Below are 19,630 nucleotides of genomic sequence, written 5' to 3' on the forward strand. Positions count from 1 at the left end.
AAATTGCATTATACATTAGTGAGAAAGGAGTCAGTCCAATGAAATTAGATTTGTAACAGCGTAATCAGACCTAACAGCAACTTTTATGAAGGATATCATTTTTTGCCATACAAAAAATCTCACCTGACTTTAAATTATTATTAAAACTCCTTCAAATAACCCTGATATCAGTCACTACAAATGTACACAGACACAAGTACATACATGATTTCTCCAGAAACATTAAGGAACCATGCAACGCTGTTTACTGATAAATGACATCTTAGAAGGGGTATTCTGGTATTATGTATATACAGAATGACCACCATGGTGTTGAATCAGGGTATGTTTTTGGTGTGTGAACTGAAGTGAGCAGCCTTGATGAGCAAAAGGGAAATGTACAGCTGAAGAAATCCCAGTGGCAAGATTTCTAGTGTAGTCTGAGGTTTTTCCTGTAAATAGGGGTTTTTCCTGTGCTTTAAGTTATAACCAAATGCTTTTCTACAAAACAATAACAATCACAGCAAAAGTGTTTTGTTAAAAACCAAACCAAATCAAACCAAACCAAAATCAACCAACCAACCAACCAAACATACAACAAGAACAAAACACCAAGGACCAAAACCAAAACCCCTTTAAACTTTTTGAAGAGCAGAGGAAATCTAACAGACCTAAGAGCTCTGCATTTCTTTTCCCCTAATTATTCTAGGCTAGATATCTTAACACTCACTTTTTATTTATTGATTATTGCTTTGAGCTCATGTGAGCTCATGTGTCAATCCCTATTCTCTGTCCCATTCAGTCAATTAGTTCACATTGTCTGACTACTGGCTATAGCCTTCAGTGCATGTGGGACCTAATACAATTATCTTCAGCTATGAAGAAATCTTACAGCAGTCAGTGGGAACATTCAGTGAAAAAGGACTGCAGGGGAACAGTGTTTTCTCTGCCTAGTATTTTCCACAGGGAACAAAAACCACAAAATGCAAGAAAACCCAAACCCAAACCATCCAACCAAATATCTCCAACCCTCAACCTAAACACAAAATTGAAGGAATCTTTCTTCCTCTAAAGCACAAAAATATTAAAAGGCTTAGAGACAGAATTTATCATCATTCATTCAAGTGTGCAGTACAGTTTTCCCAAGAATTTTCCTGGATCTACAGCCTAACAGCTATAAATCAGAAATGCACTGCTTGGTAGAAGTGGTGGTGGGTTTTCAGAATTTTGCTCTATTTTACTTCCAGAAATGGCATTTTTGAAGTACTCACAGCACTTCAACTATAGCAAAGTCTGGCCATTGAATACTTAGGAAAAATATTACAAACTAAAGGACAAAGTTATCTTTCAAAAATTACTACCATTCTATTTCATATAAGATAAAGAAAGTACACTAGACAGGTCTGATGGTGAGTGAAATATCTGAAATGAAAAAGGCTGCAATTGCAGACTAATAACAAATATTAGGTAAATTCATATGCTTTTCAAATTCATTTCGAAATGTACCGTCAGGCTTCCAGATGAAATACTGTTGTATTATAGGAGGTAACAAGCATCAATGCACAGGAAAAAACACGCTAACAAACTTTTCTTGATATTTTTTGAAGTTTCCGAAGAGCAACATATTTTACAACACCACTCACTGAGTCTAAGGTTGTAAACATGTTGAGTAATTTCAGGTGTTACGATACACTTAATGGACATTAGAGTAAATGAACACCCTTGAACAAGTAATATCAGCAGGAAAGACTGCATTAATCTTCTAGTCTAAAGACAAAATGCAGCCTTTACTGTTGTCAAATGGCCAGCTCTGAGAACTACCAAAATATTTAGCTGGTTCTTTGGCAAATTTCCATGTTATATATCTTTACACATGATACCAAATTCAAATATGTTGACCAAAGCCATGTTCTTGTCTACTGTTGACCAGAATAAGGCTCACAATCCTGCAAACATAAATTTATTTACATTAAAAGATGAAAACACATCCTCTCAATCATACCATCTTGTTTTGAAATAACTTTTGATGGTATTGTTTTAATAAAGGTTTTTGTGATGATTGCATACAAGGTACAAGAAAAGCATGCTTTTAAATGACTGCAGCCAATGTCATTTACCAGAAATGAGTTTGCCCCGGGATGGGTTATAAAGACCACTTTAAATTATAGTAAGGTATATATTGCCAGGAAACTCTTTAATAATTTTTAATACAAATTTCCATGTTCTGTTCCCCAGAAAACTGACAAATATGGTTTGTCCAAAAGTTATAGTCTGCAAATGCTCATTAAAGTGTAGATTAGATATTACAATTCAAAAATTAAAAATATTTAGATGACAGTGTTAAATCTATCTGTACAAACACATAGTTGTGAGAATACTCTGATCATACCATGATCATGAAAGACAGTTAGTTGTGTATATTTTCTAATCCAAGAAACTAAATGAAATGCAGTATAACTATAATAATTTAACAATTGAAAAAAAAAAAAGGAATGCATAATTCCATAACAATGTATGCAGGCTTAATGCAAAGCAATACAACAAATGGCAATACAGTAACTGAATATTGGTAACTAGAGGTTATTGGTAACTAGAGCTACACTGAGTATTGATAAGTAGAGCCACTTTCTTCATCCTGCAGCACAGAAAGGGAGTCCTTTAGATTCATCTCAGCACATCTCTGATCTCATTAGCATTCTATCAGCTTGTTCCTGAACAGTGAACGTTCACTGCAGAAAAGAAGACAGGAAGACAAAGCAGAGAGTGACATATGGAAAACAATTATGTGTCTTTCATTGATTTATTTTAAATTTTATTTTATTTTATTTTATTTTATTTTATTTATTTCTAAGCCTTTTTTTCTTTTTAATTTCTAAGTGATTTTTTTTTTTTTTTAATTTCTAAGTATTATTTTTACTTGGTTAAAATGCTACAGGTATATTATAGTCCGGAAGGCAGATACCAATTTTTTCACAGACAATTCAGATGTATAAGGTTGTTGTCCTAAAACAATCAAGCAAACCAGTAAATGTCTCTGGTTTTTGCCTCTGATCTCATTTTCTCAGGATAAGACAGAATGCTATTGCTGCTATAGTTACCTCTGCATTCTCTGCTATCTGTGCTGGATGGTGGTGCAAAGGGTGCTGCTTGAAAACCTTCCCTCACTCTTGTTAGCATGCTGAACATGTTTCATTTTGTTCTTACTTTAAGCATATAGGAAAGCTTCCCTGCCACCGTTGGAAAGAACCTGTAAAGTACAATTTATTCCCTACTGGAGAATATATTAATAAATAAAAAAAAGAAAAAAAAGAAAAAGAAGAAAAGAAAAAAGAAATAATCAAATCCTTATATCACAGAGGTTAGCCTGGTTGAAAGTCTAATATAATCATACAGACTGACCATGACCACAACCACAAACATGTTTTTTCTTGTCCACTCCTCTGCCTTACAAAGACTGTTTACTGGTCATGGGAAGTATCTACACTTCACATTTTTCACTTGTCTGTTTTGAGGCTGGGGCTGTACTTTTCTGAATTTGTGTCCATGGATTCATTTTGGTAAGAGCACAGTGGGAAAAATAATAATAAAACTTCTTCCAGAAATATGTTCTGAAAAACAGATGAACTTGTCCCTTAAAATTTGGTTAAATAGTATAAACGGAGTTATCCATTGTGACTTTATTTGCAGGACTTCAGATACCAATGATTTTGGCCATATTTTATTTCTTCAGAGTCAGGAATTGCATGGAATGACCTTTCAAGGTATATAAAGGCATGAAAATGCCAGTTTCAATCTCCCTCTTTGAGCTGTGTTTTTATGGCAGCAGTGGTGAGAGATGGGCAGAAGAGCAAGTACTACGACAGCTGTACCCTGGAAAGGAAGATTAGTCTACCTGGAACTGGATGGAGCAACTAGGTATGTCCTGAGCACTTGGTGTACCACTATTTCTCAAGGAAGATTACCAGCAGGAGACAATTTTTCTTTACCCTACTCTTTCATCCTGGCATGAAATGAGACAGCAGCAACAACACTCGTCCAAGGAGACATGCAGCTCCACCTTTGGGTGGCAGAAAGGCTGCTGAGAGTGGGATCCTGTGATGAGATTAGCAAAGACCTTACATCTCCTGCTTTCCTTGATGAAGTACAGGGCTCTTGGTCTCCTTCAATCAGGATATCAAAGACACTTTATAAGCTGGTGAAGCTGCAACATGGATGTTTGCATTCAGCATCTTAGCGTTGCCGTCCTCAATAAAGTGATACCTGTTGTCTGAAAAAGTAAGGGACGTCTGTGTCAATGAAGTCACACACCCTTAGTGACTTATATGAGAACAATACTAAGTTGGGCATTATAGGTTTTTGACTAAACCTCTGCAATGTGTTCCCGATAAAGAGAAACAAAAAGATGTCTGATGGCAGTCTTCAGGGTCTCATTAACATGGAACACATGACAAATAAGTAAATAAAATAAACTTTAAAAAGCTGGCAGCTGCTATCATCTTTAAGAATTCGTGGTGACAATGGAAAACTACTTTCAAACAAAATCAAACTTTTTCAGCTATTAGACTGACCCCACAGCATGATCCATTAATTTGATGGCTTTCTGTGCCCCTTTATTTTGCTTGTACTTGGTTTGCACTAGAACTCTCTCCCTAAGGGATTATCAGGTACATTTACAGGATATTCCTTTAGTGCATTGCATTCTTTTGCTTTTACTATTCACCTCTCAACACCAGGAAACACTGGTGATGCTGTAAGTCCAGAGATCACCCATAGCACCTGAACTGCTCTGTCAGCTGCTGATGTCCACAGTCAAAGCTTTTGGTTGCTGAATACTGAAATGAAAGACTCCTCAAGTTGCTGCTAGACATCTTCTGGAAATAACACCAAGAACTGCATGAAGGAGCACAGATGCCAAAGATCTACTTCCTATTCTGATTTGTAGCTTCTTCTAATTGTACCATAAAAGAAACGATAATCTTTATGGGATATTGTACCAACTTGTCCTCCTATTAACATAGATTTACAGCTGTAACTCAGTTTGCTTCAGTAGCATTCCTCTAGCTTTTAAACACACAGTGAAGTCCGGATGCACAATTTATAAGAGAGGGCCATATGAAATGGCCTTTCTTTTGTTTTACCGTCTTTCACAGAACTAAGCACTGAGCTTCTCGTTCATGAACAGCACTGTCTTAGGTACTGCATTGCAATGCCAATTGAAAACAGAGTCCTGGCAACAATGTGAAGGTGTTTAATGGCAAAAACAGTTATTAGGGAAACCCTAATATTATTAGGGAATCCCTAACATTATTAGGGAAAAAAGGGAGCATCTATTCCCTACCAGTGGATTTCAAATGATAGGTAAAGCTGGGGGAAAACAAACAAACAAACAAAACCACATAATGGATTAAACTTATCCCAAGTATAACTCCAGCCAGCTGGCCAGTATCTGGTTGTCAAAATATGTTTAATGGGGAAAGAAAAAAACAAAGCAAAGTAAAAATGTGTTCTAGAACACAGCACATACTGTTTTGTTGTTTTTTTGTAAATCAGGATTCCTTCTATATACTGCAAATCTTTGAGATAAATTACTTGTTACTACAACTCCAATATCAAGCTATGATTTGTACCATTTTCACAGTCCCCTCCATCTTCCATTTTAACTGACAGTGTTCTGTAAATACTCAACCTGCTATTTTCTTACAATCACAGTAAAGAGGGGATTTAGGAAATCTGTACTTATATCTCTGTGAAAACAAGATATGTGTATACACGTATGATCGCTCCATGTATGATCACTCGTCTAAAGCAAAAGCCTGAATTGTCTATGCAAACTTATGACTGATTGTTCTGCATAAGATATGGGCATCTTATTCCTAGACACTACTTCGGAAATTAATTTGTTTTAATGCAGTTGAACATAACAAGCTGTAAAGTAGGTTTTATGAAGCCAATAATGCAGATATAATACTTAAGGAATTCCTTTTGGTTTGGTTGTATTTATTTTTCCAAACATTTTGTTTGAGAGAAAATGAGATTGCTATCTGCTGTTTCCTTATTTTTTTTGCAGGAAAGCAAAGGGTTGTTGACTTCCTCTCCCCTCCCTTCCTTCCTTCTTTCTGAAGGTACTGTACTCATCTGAAAAATAGAGAACGAAATGATTGTTCCTGTTCTCTTTCTTAAGTCATTTGAAACACTGTCCCTGCTAGTTTTCTAAGTTACTGCAATCTCTGCACAGGGGGGGAGAGGGAGAGAGAGAGAGAGAGAGATCACCAACATGAGAGCAGGTAGAGAGTTTAGATTTAGGGTAAGATTCCTTCCAGCTTCAACAACTGGTAAGTTAAGTAAAAATGCTTTTATGGTTAACTCTTTAGAAGTGTGATATATATATATATATATATATATATATATATAATTTTTAATTTTTTTTTTAAGAAAAGACATTTATCATGTACACCTTTAACTGATAAGAAGATAATCGTATGCATTGACAAGCAATATCGTAATTCTACAGATGTCTATAGTCTGTTTTTTAGATACTGGTCATAATAACATGCATTTTAATCAGTGCAGGGAAGAAAATGTTTTCCAGCGAGGCTGATAATATTCATAATATAATCTGCTGTGTATTTTGTATGTAGGACTTCTCCTAGGAGAATCTTGTTACAGGCTTCACTTACTTTACCCTGACTGTTTCAGCAAGCTTCACTGGGCCATTGCTAGAATAACGAGAGAAGCTGTGTCACATGCAGATTGATGTACTTCATGTATCATCTGCCCCTCCTGAAGTCTGCGCCAACCTACCAACCTGTGCTACAGTGAGAGTAGTTTTTTTTTTTTTCCTTCAGATATATTGTGTTTATGATTCCATGTGTTTATCTCTACTCATCCGTCTATATGAATAGTCTAGAAACAGTGACATTTTAGATGTGCTAAGACAGTTTCAGGTTCTCACATAAAAAAAAAAAAAGAAAGAAAAAGAGGTTCATGTTGCACAGTAAGTAACAACATCAAGGCTGATCGCTAGCATCAGTAATAGAATGGATTCGGGTGTTGTCTGCTTATTTGTCATCTGTATTGCTGTAGATACAAATAGGTGGTTTTTGTTTTTGTTTTTGTTTTTCTTGTCAGGCATAAATGTAGCAGAACTATCAGAAGCAGAGCATAAAATGAGTGATTGAATGTAAGAGTATGTTTCAAGTACTGGACGAAAAAATCCTCTCCCCATGCTTTTATAAATGCAGAATGCAGTGGTGGGGAGAGAATGGGGACAGGTGATCATTTCTCTGCAGAAGGGAGAGCTTGGTCATCTTCTGACCCAAGCTCTCTGAAGTGTAGGATCCTCCAGAGAATGCCCAGAGCCCAGACAGCGCAGCCCCAAATGGTGGGCAGGCATCACAGAGGGTGGGCAGGCATCGCAGAGGGCTGGCAGGCATCCTGAGCAGCCCCAGTTCCGCTCCTGATGCTGGTCCTGGACCTGGTCCTGCTCCCACCGGGGCACCTGGGCTGCGCTTCCATCCTGGGACAGCCCTCTGCTCTCACCCCTAGCTCAACAAATGAGTGGAACAGACTTTCTTCCCCCTCTGTCTGTCTGCAAGTTTTTCCACAGGAAAGAATGATCTACCCCAAATTCAGCCCGATTCCTGGGTAAGTTGTAGATTCTCTTCACTCTAGGAGCATTAGATGGATCCGGCCACAGGAGGTGTAAATAATTTGTTTCTAGAATGCGGTAGCTCAGCATTTGGTCTCGCTCGGACTATTTTGGCACCAGTTGTTAGGCTTACTGGATGATACTTAGCCCACAGAGAATTCTCTGCTAATAGCAAGAAAATGCCACATCTTGCCATGAAAACCACTTGCCACATCTGCTACTTAGAATACCTGGAATTATGCTTTGCCTGGCTAGTATTGATTCATATTAAGTAGAGGGCTTTGACAGATGTTTTGTCAAACACCTGGACACCCACTTTTTAATTCCAGTGGCAAAAAGAAGGATCTCCAAAACATTCAAAAATATACAGGCTCTGTATTTGGAAATCACTGCGTTACTCTGTTGTGTTTTCCTCAAACTGCAAAGTGTTACTCTAGATTGCAATCAGCTCTATGTGTTGATTTGATTAGTTCAGAAGTTCAGTTTACATTGTAGGTAAGAGCCAGTTGCTGCATTTAGGTACAGATGTTGGTTTTGAAGATATGAAACATTAATATATTCTTTATTAGGACCATGCATATGATAAATTTATTCTCTGAGAGGCTGTAAAAAGGAGGAGATTGTCTGAAGTACATAAAATACATGTTCTCATGTTCATATTAGGTAGGCAAGAGCAGATAATGTCATTTCTAAGCCCATTCCCTAAAAATAAATATACAGAAAGATCATTTTAATAAGAAAGATAAATAATTTGATAATGAAGATCAACCCTGATCTTTTAAGTTCATTCTTAGATTTCATCTTTCAGGTTTCTTTTTCCTTCAAATAATACCTTTTTCTTCAGTCATTTGGAGCTTATTTGCTTTCGTGTTATGTATTTTATTGTTAGGATAACTGTAACGTGGTTTAGTATAATGGTAGTTTGTACCACTACTATCTTTCTGGAGGGGTCACGAAGAGAGACTTTTGACTGGTGTGTTATCCTTATCCCACATGTTTCAGATATTTACAAGCATAGAAGGGTATATTCTGAGCCTAGTTTGAGTAACGATCCACCACCAGCTTAGTACAAATGAAATGTTTGTGAAATTCTGGTTACTCACCTCAATGCTATTAAAAAGAATAAAATTAATTGAAGCAATAAACCAAGAATAAAAATAGAGATGTTCTTGTTTATTTTACTTATAATCTTATTACTGCTATTGCTAAGACCCATATCTATATAGATAGCACACAAAAGTAAGAAGTCACTCAGTGTATGCATGTCTTATTGTTTAATATTTTCTCGTATACTTATATAAAACCATTATTTCCAGATCATTTTTTCTCAACTATAAGGAAATATAGGCAGATTTTTGTTTGTTCTGAGAAATAAGTAAAAAAAAAATCATTATATCAATGATGGCAGCAATGATATGGAAAGAATTTTTAGCCTACAGAAATCCCAAGTTAACAGGTCTGATTTGAAAAGCACAGAAACTGATAGAAGCCTTTCAGTAAATGTCAATTTTCCTCTAATAGTTAGGACAGATTATTGAATGGTGAAAAACGTTGAGACTTTGTGTTTTGGATGCAGAATACTGACATTGAATTACTCTCGCAGTAACATTTTGGAGTCTCCAATACAGATTTTTGACCTGGAGGTTTTTAATCTTTGAGTTTTAATGATTTTTTACTGATTTCTCATTCTTTCAAACAAACACACAGGTAAAAGCTTTAACAGTGACTGGCAGATACAGTTGGACAGAGAGGCACCACATACATCCTACAGATGCACTTATAGGCATGTCTTTTAGGTGATTCTTTTAGGGCAGACAGACATGCATTATTTAGAATGGAAGAGCCACAGAGAGATGAATCACGGTAGCAACCCAAAACAAACCTTGTATACAGAGGTGGAAGGGTATGGATTACCCCAGACAGCACTTACTGTTTCTAATCTTTGATTTTACAAAGCCTCAAGGAAGCAGAAAGGCATCTCTATCTGAATGGACCACTCCACTCACACAGATATGTCAGTAGAATATTACCCTGACAGATAAAAGCGGTAAAAGCTGCATAAGATAATAGGGGTTTTGTGTGATGATGATTTAAGGATGCATGTCAATCAAATTGTAAGGAAACGTCTCTTATTAGTTGATCAGAAATGATTCATACTTTCTAAGCACTAATGCCTGTCCCTCAGTAGTAATAGATCTAACAAGACAAACTACTCTTTCAAACAGACCTTACAACTGCTGTGTAGACCACTATAGTCTGATGGACTGATTTTATGCCTCAATAAATGTTTTCAATATACCAGCTATTAAAAGCAAAAGAACATTTTCTTCCTAAATGCAGTTTTTTCCCCATTTTACTTTAATATTCACAAAGACCACTGAAAATGAACTTGGGGAAGAAAGAACTATAGAGACAATGTGAAGATTTAAGGTGACTCAGGGCTATCCTCTTTCTTGTTGGAAAACTGATATTCTGAAACTAAGACTGCAGTTCTCCAACACTGTAAAAGTTTCAGTGGAATTTTAAGCGTGATATTTAGACATTCACCCAAAGAAGAGGTCTAAGTTAATAAAGTTAATACTTATCTGTTACTTAAAAAATACATTGAATTTCATGATGTCTGTCTGTTTGTTTGTTTGTTTTTTTGGTAAGGGCAAGGTATGACAGGCACCATACCTTGTTACCTAGCTTATAAAATGCTAGTGATCCAGTAAGAAATATTATTTAATCTTTGTTTCAGTTCCTACTAAGATTAATATTTTTGTGACTTGTTTTTCTAAAATGAATGATTTTATACTGGTGTTACCCTGACCCTGATAAGGCATACATTTTCCTTCTGAACTAACAACACTTAATGTGTTGTAAAGAATTTCAATGACACTGGAAGCAGTTAAGCTAAGTAATCAGATATGAAAAGAAAATATTTTCATGCTTTGAAAGTTATGGAAAGAAATTATACGAATACTTTTTTTTTTTTTTACTTTCATTCCTTGTTTCTTGCTTTGTATGTTAGAAAGACACACTATTAATTATTTGAATCAAAGAAAGAAAAAGCTATTATTCTTGCTTTCTCTCCCCTTCTTTTTCTACTATGAAAGCAAAAGCACAGAAACATTTTCCTTCTACTTTGTGGATTTGCATGAATTCATGCGTATGAATTTTGGTTTGACTGAAAAGAAACAACTTAGGACAAAAAGTGTGTTTCCTGAAAATGTATAATATTCATAAAAAGTAAACCTGCAAGCATCCAGCTTTCCAGCTCCTCATACCTTTTAGAAACATGAGAAATCAGTGAACACCGAGAAAAGAAAATGTTTGTTGAATTTGAAGGCTAATTTAATTACAAAAAGCTGCAAGGTAAACTGAGTCTCATACTTTGATAACATTGCTTTTCTCTAATGAATTAGAGAAAGGTACAACTGAACTGAAGTTAAAAGCAATATGAGCAGGGTCATACATTTCCACCTGTTATGTTTAGGTGTTGTACTATGAGAAATGTGAATGTGCAGCAAGCAGGCATTAATTATTCACTCCTCTGTTTGGAGGCCTGGTGAAGAATAGCAACCACTTAATTTCTCTGCATAGACAGAACTTCACAGGATGGTGTTTACAGGGTGGAGGAGCTAAGAGAAGCAGGTGTAATGTCTCTAGGATGGGATCAAACATCTACACCTCTTATCATGGAGCAGCTCATTCTTCCTGGGCCAGGTACTAGGTGCTCAGAAAAGCAACAAGTGTTTTGGCTGGGAGTGACATTCACCAGTTCATTGCTATTCCCTAGCTGTGCAAAAGCCACTTACGCTTTTGCCTTCTGCGGACAGAATTGCAATGTAACTCAGACTCCTTTTACAGTGATGAAATTCGTTTTGCTTTGTGGAAGTCTCTGTGCTGAATATGCTACTATTCCTCTTGGAAATACATGATTGAAAAACAAATATTTCACAAGGTTTTTGAAACTGGAAAGAATCTGTGCTCTTAATAACATCCAATATGCTAAATTTAAACCAAATTTAAATAAACCCACTCTAATGATATCTGGGAAGAACACATTGTGGATTATAATTACTATTTCAGGTTTAGTCGTCTCTCTAAGGTGCTTTCTAAAGCAAGTATCCCCTTGTTGTTTCACCTCCAGATGAAAATTATTTGAAACTGCTGTTTGAAAAGGGAGTGTCTTTCATGTAACAATTCCAGGTAGTGGAATATTTTTCTACCTGTCTACTTTTTCTTTCAAGAATCTAGAAATAAGTGTAATTAAAAAAAAATCAGGAAATGAAAAGAGAAGAGATGACATGTTTCTAGAGCATCCATCAGCTTCCAGGGAACAGCAGAACTTGTTTGAACTGTCTGATACGCTGAAGCCCAGGCTTCTGCCCTGGTGCAGATTTCAGAAGACATGAAGAGCATCCTATATTAGTCCAAATTGATAGGGTGAGCGGAGGGGCAGGCGCTGAGCTCTGCTCTCTGGGGACAGCAACAGGACCCAAGGGAACGGCATGGAGCTGGGACAGGGGAGGGTCAGGCTGGATGTTAGGGAAAGGTTCTGCACCCAGAGGGTGGTCGGACACTGGGACAGGCTCCCCAGGGCAGTGGTCACAGCACCAAACCTGCCGGAGTTCAAGAAGCATTTGGACAATGCTTTCAGACACATGGTCTGATTTTTGGGTGGTTCTGTGTGGAGCCATGAGTTGGAATAAATGATCCTTTTGGTTCCCTTTCAACTTAAGTTATTATATGATTTTATTCAAGACCCAATGTTGTTTTAGGCTGAGTTTACTATTTGCTGTTGTCCTGTAATAGGAATTATAGAAAGCTACAGAGAAACTGCTGGAAAAATAAGTGGAGCAAAATGTGCTCTTAAGGTTATCTGTAACTAAAATTATCCATTTGTAAATGTGCAGGAAAATATTATTTTCCTGTAACATCACAGCAAGAAATAGCACTAATGTGAATATTAGATAAAACTGATCTTCTGTGTAGTGCTCCATTCACAATATGAAGTCACCAAGGTTCCCAGAGATGTTATATGTCTGTTGGTAGCATTTTGTCAAGATGCTATGGAAGCAGTCACTTGCATTAGAGAACTGGTGATGGATGACCCCTCCTCCAGACCTCCTATACTCTGTGCCAAAAAAAAAAAAAAAAAAAAAGCAATCAAAGCCTTTTGATCTCAAAAACGTTAATTTCTTTTTTCCTGTTCCACAAAAAGGAAAACCCTTCTAACACTACCCACAGATAAAGAAATGTCACTGAGTAGAATCTGCTGGATTCTGTAGGCAAGTGATCAGGACTCAGGGTTCCCTTTAACAACTAAACAACTACAGAGATTTTCACTAGCTTGTTCGCTATCAGACACAGAAAAAACCAAACAAACATGCACAAGCTCTCAGTGGAAGTCAATGAACGTGATTGGGCCAGCCAGTCACAACGTGGTTCATATAAATGTTTACCCTTGGGTACTGTCCCACAGCCCATTGCCTGACATTTAGTAAGAATGAACTCACTTGCCATTCCTACTAAAATACAACAAAAGTTCCTCTCATATCTGCTTTTTGTACATGGCACTTGGCTTGATTTTCAAGAATAAGAGTTCTGAATAGAATGATTTGTTTCAAACTTATGTCAAGGAAGGGATTGAGAGAGTTATATTAGAGTCACTTTGGTGTAATGGATTTTTGGTTTTCTTTTTTCTTGTGATGAAAATCTGAATTGAGTTGGTAACCAAAATAAGCCTTTGTCATCATGAATGGTGAAGTATTAGTGTTAAAGTGGAAATTTCACATCTCAGACTTCAGTGTTCATTTCAAATATCAATGTTGACTTTTTTTTTTTTTTGGCAAAAAGTAATTTTTTATTTGTTTGTAGCTCAAGTCTCTGTTCCAGTATCTGCTGATGACATTTGGCTATGTCTGAGCTGCCATTCCCACTCCATATGCTAGTTTATTGAATTCAGTAAAACTGGCATTTTAAATCTGTTTCAGTTTAAAATAATTAACCTCAAGAATTTCTCCCTTTTAGTTGATTTACACAGGGGCTTGTTTTCCAAGTGATCAAAATCACAGAAGCTATACAAAATTTGTTTTAAATTTCAGATCTCCTTTAGATGTGGCAACAAGCTAGCACTTATTTTTAAAATGTTCTCAAAGTTAACAGAATAATTAAGTGCTATATGCTGGATGAATTTTGGGGGATCAGAGGGAAAAAGCATTTGCTTCTTGCTATTTGCTTCTGGCAATGAGAAGATTCAAGTTTAGCATCACAGATGAAGGGAAAGCCAGAGGGGATGTTACCTTAAATTACTTCCTTGGAGGCATATGATAGTCAAGAATGTAATTTTGTACTGAGAACTAAGAACAATGCTCACTAAACAAAATAAAATAAATTGATTTTTAATTGATTTTAATTGATTTTAAATAATGAACCCTCATTTGAATGCAATTGTGAGATGTACATGAAGATGATTTTTTCTGAACAATAAATACATCTTTTAGTTCTGCATGGTTTGAATGCTTTAACACAGATTTGGAAAACAATGCTGCTTAATCACAGTGGAGACATATCACAAGTAGTTTCCTCCCAGTGCCCCAGTAATTTGCCTTTAGAATAATGTTGAACTCTGTCTCATTGCCCACGGTTCTTGGGTTCTCTACTATTATTTGGGTATCAATGGAATAAACTCAATGGTGTCCTAGGAATGACACTCACATCTCTAATTCTTTTGCTATATTTCCTTGAAACTTCTGTTCAGATGGAAATTGATAAGTCACTACTGAGCCACCTTAACTGGAAGTATCTAGCAGAGTTTAATAGCGATTAATCTTTTTTTTTTTTTTTTTTTTTTTTTCCAACAAAGCAGCTTTTTCCAGCAAGAAGTCTGTTCGAACTTCAACTGAAACCAAATCTATTTATACTAAATGACTAGGAAAGCATCATCGGGAAATTGCTTTTAAGGAACTGGACACCAAGGGAAGTGTTTGGTAGCAGACACATTTTTCCTATATCTGTCAATTTCTGGATGAAATCCTCTTCTTTCAGTTCTTGTAGGATAAAGTGTGTCTTACTGGAACACATAATAATTACTGCTTTATCAACCTTCAGTTTCACTATGAATTTTGATCTGTGTGAAACAAATTGAAAGAAAAATAAATATAAAAATATCTTGGTCCAGCTGATGGCTAACAACATTCTCCACGTTTAATTAAAACTAGTTTTCATTAAAAATATAACCTGTTTTGGAAACTTTGTATGAAAGCTCTCCTTTATTATACACTTTTCCTCTGCCTTTATCCAAGCATATGCACACATTTTACCTGCTACTTTCTTTTTTGAGGTATCTGTTGCTTTACACATATGACATGCAGAATTCAGAAGGTGCCGATGCTTTCTCATACATTAACTGCTAGTGACATGGAAGCATGCCAGTGGGCTGGCTTGAAGAACCAGGACTGAAAGTGCCCCTCAGCTACCCTTCAAGATAACAAAGAGGTGGGAGGAGACCAGACCATCTCTCTGGCCTCCATAGAGGTGATAACAACACTGGGACTCCAGTAGGAAGGAAAGCTCAATCTATTTCCTTTTTAAAGGTCATAAATGCTAGTGAAAGGTTTATTTTCAAAACAACACCCCTAGCACAACAGCATGAGGGTTATGGAAGGGCATACTTTTTTGATCATTCTTATTTTGAGTGTTCTGCATAGATCCATTATTTGTTTTGAGGTAATACTACAGTAAAGCTCTCTCTTCTCAGCTTCACTCTACCATACATAATGGTTGTGCTTTGTAGGTGGAAAGATTCTGTCCAAACTATGCTTTCAAAGACTCAACACTTTGTTCAATATTACTATTTTACCAGCAGATCTCTCTTTATGCTTATATTATTTATTTGTTATTCAGTTCACCCTGTCTCATATCTGATATTCAGAAAAAAAAAATCCTAAAACTTTATTAGTGCAATTTGATAACTTTCCAGAGGAAAAACTATTTAATACTTAGGATCCCTGTCATCAGCCAAAATGCACAATTTTAATTTGCAATGGCAGATATGGAAGTAGACAGGAAACAGGGATGAAGTGATAGGACTTCTATAAACAGTGATTAAAGTGACTTCACATACTTTATAAAGGCAGAGGCAGATCCATGGTTCCAGCCTCTAACATGAGAACTCTTTATCAAGTTAAGAAAAGGAAGAAATATATCTTATTGACATCACTATATAGTGGCCAAATCCCAGATCCTGTTCTCAGCTACTCACCATTTTTTTTCCATAAAAATTTCAGTACGACATGAATGAGACCAGGCAAAAAATAGGAGAGTTACTTAGGAAGAATTTGATCATCTTCAGAGGTCCCTTCCAGCCTCAACCATTCTGTGGTTCTGTGATTCTGTGATTCTGTGATTCTGTGATTCTGTGAGTAGTTAAACCAGCTGGCCAACCTGTCATTCTTTCTAATAACTAGTGATAGTAGAATCAAGATACATTTCCACACAGTCTGCTGGCACAAGTTAAGCTTTGCACAACTGAAGCTCTTGTAGCGTGTGTGCTCCTGATGCCACTGTCCTGCCCAATCTGTTCTTGTCAGCCCTGAAGTTTGCACAGGGTCTGGAAATTCAGTATGCCTATGCCCAAAAGCTTTTGGGGACCCAGTCCTTCAAAAATATTTATATGAAGCTAAAGATAGAACTGTGGTATCAAATACAGTGCAAAATATAACGACCATGAAGTGAGAGAGATTCATTTTCCTCCTCCCCCATGAAGGATTTGGACTCCCATCCCTAACCCCTTAAGGGAGTACTCTGACTAGAGCCCAAGGCTGTGAGGCTAATCCTGCTCTTTGTTGGCTATAGGAGGATGCTCTAACGCCATTGTCCATTACACAGCCAAAAATGCAAATGCCAACTGACAGGGAGTAGAGAGAAGTCAGGAAGGGTAGTTGTGGGCTAGACTCCATCCTCTCTACTCCATAGACTCCATCCTCTCTAGAGATAGCTCTGGACCCTCCTCCATGTGTCTCTTCTGGAGGAGGTTTATTGAAAACTTGGAAGTTTGAGGTACTTCACCCTACTGGGTGACTGCACTTATTTCTTGGCTACATATTCAGCTTCCTTTTTTTTTTTTTTTTTTTTTTTTTTTTTTCTGGTTTCCCTTTCTCTGCAATGCTAAACCTCCAGAAGAAGTCACTCAGGGTACAGTGTGGTTGAGCACAATTTGCTAAGGTACTTTTCTTGGACTGGAACATTTTCAGTATAAAGACTGATTTATCCTCATCTCCAGGACTCACCCTTGCTGGATTCACTCTCTCAGAAAATATGCCCTTGCTTTTCTGTTTTCTTTTTAAAATAGACAAAATTATCCTGGGGTACCTAAGACAATTCTTCTTGACCTAAGCACATGCATGCCTTCAAAAATAGCTGAGTGCCACATGCTGGTTAGTGTTTTTGAGGCAGTAGTTCACCACTAGGTAACCTCGTGACCTTCAGTCACAGTATGAATATATTTAGCTTTCTTGTTTTCTTGAAAAAAAAACAACAACAACAACAAAACAGGCTTTGCACATTGAAAAATGCTAACCAATACAGACTATGCAGTTCAATAGTTATCAGCAAAAATGATCCAGCTGTACAGCGGCAAAAGATCAGTTTCTAAAGATGGGAGAAACTGAAAGAGGTGTGATGTTTAGGGGTGGTTGGGAGATGGAAAGTGGGGCACGAATGGAGTGACTTGCAGTATCCACGGGCTTCATGGGTCTTTAAGGAGAAGAAATAGAACTGTTTCAGAGAGATGTACATTAGGAAGAGTGCAAGTGGACATGTCTACACCCTCTCCTCCTGCACAGTGCAGCTCTCACTGTCCTGACGCTTCCCTGAATCTCTGAAGGCACAAGACACTCCATCAAAGCTGTCAAAGATACCTCACTTCCCCAGGACACTTACCTCTGTTACTTATCTCTGTACATCCCTCAGCCCACCAGAAAAAAAAAAAAAAAAAAAAAAAAAAGCCCTACGTTTTTATACTAAGTACCTTTAGTCCAAATCCACCCTTCATGGAAGAAAAAAAATAAATCTGAAGACACTATTCTTAGGTCAGGGAACTTCTGATCCACAGAGAGCTGGAGGCCCAAAGACCATGCTGGGAAGTTGTCACTGTACCTTTTCCTGTTTCTTATATTCTTCACAAGACCTTGGTTTAGCTACTTTACTACCCAGAGCTGATATGGCTGGTTTTACATCCTCTTGCATCTCAACAACATCTAATTTTTAGGCTACACTGAACAGATATCTGTGGAGGGAAAAAGAAAAACAAGAATTTGGGCCAGAATTAACCCTGCTGTAGGCAGAGGTGGGGCACGGCTGTGCTGTGGATCTAGGGCTAGACATCGGCCAGCAAATGGCTATTCCCTCCCTCCCCACCCAAACATAGCCTTGAATGCTCTGTTGGTAGCAGAGAATTGGGGAGATTAAGGTGTTCAGCTGAGGACATATGATCTTTGTCCCTTTAGACATTTTTAGACTTCATAATCTTCTGTACCTTGCAGGGTCACACCATACATACTTGTGGTTTGGGGTGATGTAACCAGCTAACATTTCGAAGCCTGTGAACTTAACATCCACTTCATTATCCAGGTTATCTATGTGTTACTGGCCATTTTAGTAGATAGAATAGAGAAGCAGAGAGGGTGTGAACCACAGATGGAACAGAGAAGTGATGAGGGAAGGAAACATAAGAGAAGAACTAAGAAAACTCACAAAGAGGAAGAAAAAAAAAAGAGAGAAAGGAGGATAAGGAAAAGAGAAATAAAAGCCAAAAGAGCAGCAAGCCTAAACTGTATTCAAAAGTCACTTCTTATGGATACTGAAGTGATTAAAGATGATCCATAAGGGTAAAGTACTGCTAGGATGCTAGGGTCATTACCAATAATACAGTATTGCAGATGTTCAGTGGTTAACCCAGTCATACTGCTCTGTGACCTCCACCCAACTGTCTTGTCAGGCAACTGAAAAGCAACAAAAAGATGAGAATGATAGCAAAAGTTTGGCTAAACTGAGGACAAAACATAAGTAAGAGTAATAAGAGTGAAAGCAAAACATTCTGCCAAACTTTTGCAATGAGAACAGACCACTCATATTGGATGGAAGAAAAATACCTACAGCTACCTCCCTACTGCACCTGGCAATTTTCTTTGAATCTAATCAATGTCACCACTGAAAAGCAAATTATGCAATAATACTACCCTGTGCAATAATACCACTCAATAGACATATCTGATGCCACCGGTAGTGCCCTGGCTTTTGGCAGGGTAGGTGGTAGGATTGTTTCAGATTTTCAGCAAAGGAAATCTCAAATCTAATTTAATATTTTCAATTTATTATCAAAACAAAAAATGATGTGTAAGTTACAAAAAAAAAAAAAAAAAAGAAAGAAAGAAAAAAAAGATGCATTTATTTTTATACTGTTTTATGCCTTTTATCTACTATAAGAGATACCAAAGTAACTATACTCCTGTAAAATTGCTTATAACATCTTGCTCCCTGAAAACTGAGTAGAAAAATAAGTTGCACATATACCTAAGATGATTCCAAAAGCCACTCTAGCAGCAATGCAGGCAAGATGTTTCCCAAACATTTGTATTTCTAAGCTAAAATAAAGAAAAACAATGTAAATTAAAATGTTAAAATTTGGGAATAACAAAGATGAAGTTCAAACAAAGCAGGGAGCTCTTGCACACCTTGCTGAGAGACCCATTTCTTTACATTTGTATGACCTCCCAGACTACAAAAATGCAGGTATGTGGCTATAGGAGCTCCTAAAGCAGACAGAGTATCTAAAATGATCAAACCTCAAACAAGAAGCCAGGAAGATATGCCAAAACATAATCACTGAAGGAAAAAAACAATAATTAAGGATAATATAATATATACGAGATATCTTTGAAAGTTCAGTTTTTGTTGCAGCTGTTTACTGTGTCATGTTCAGCACTTTAAATGTGTCAGATTTTTAAAATCAGT

Source organism: Cygnus atratus, chromosome Z (genome assembly GCF_013377495.2).
Source record: "Cygnus atratus isolate AKBS03 ecotype Queensland, Australia chromosome Z, CAtr_DNAZoo_HiC_assembly, whole genome shotgun sequence".
NCBI lineage: Eukaryota > Metazoa > Chordata > Aves > Anseriformes > Anatidae > Cygnus > Cygnus atratus.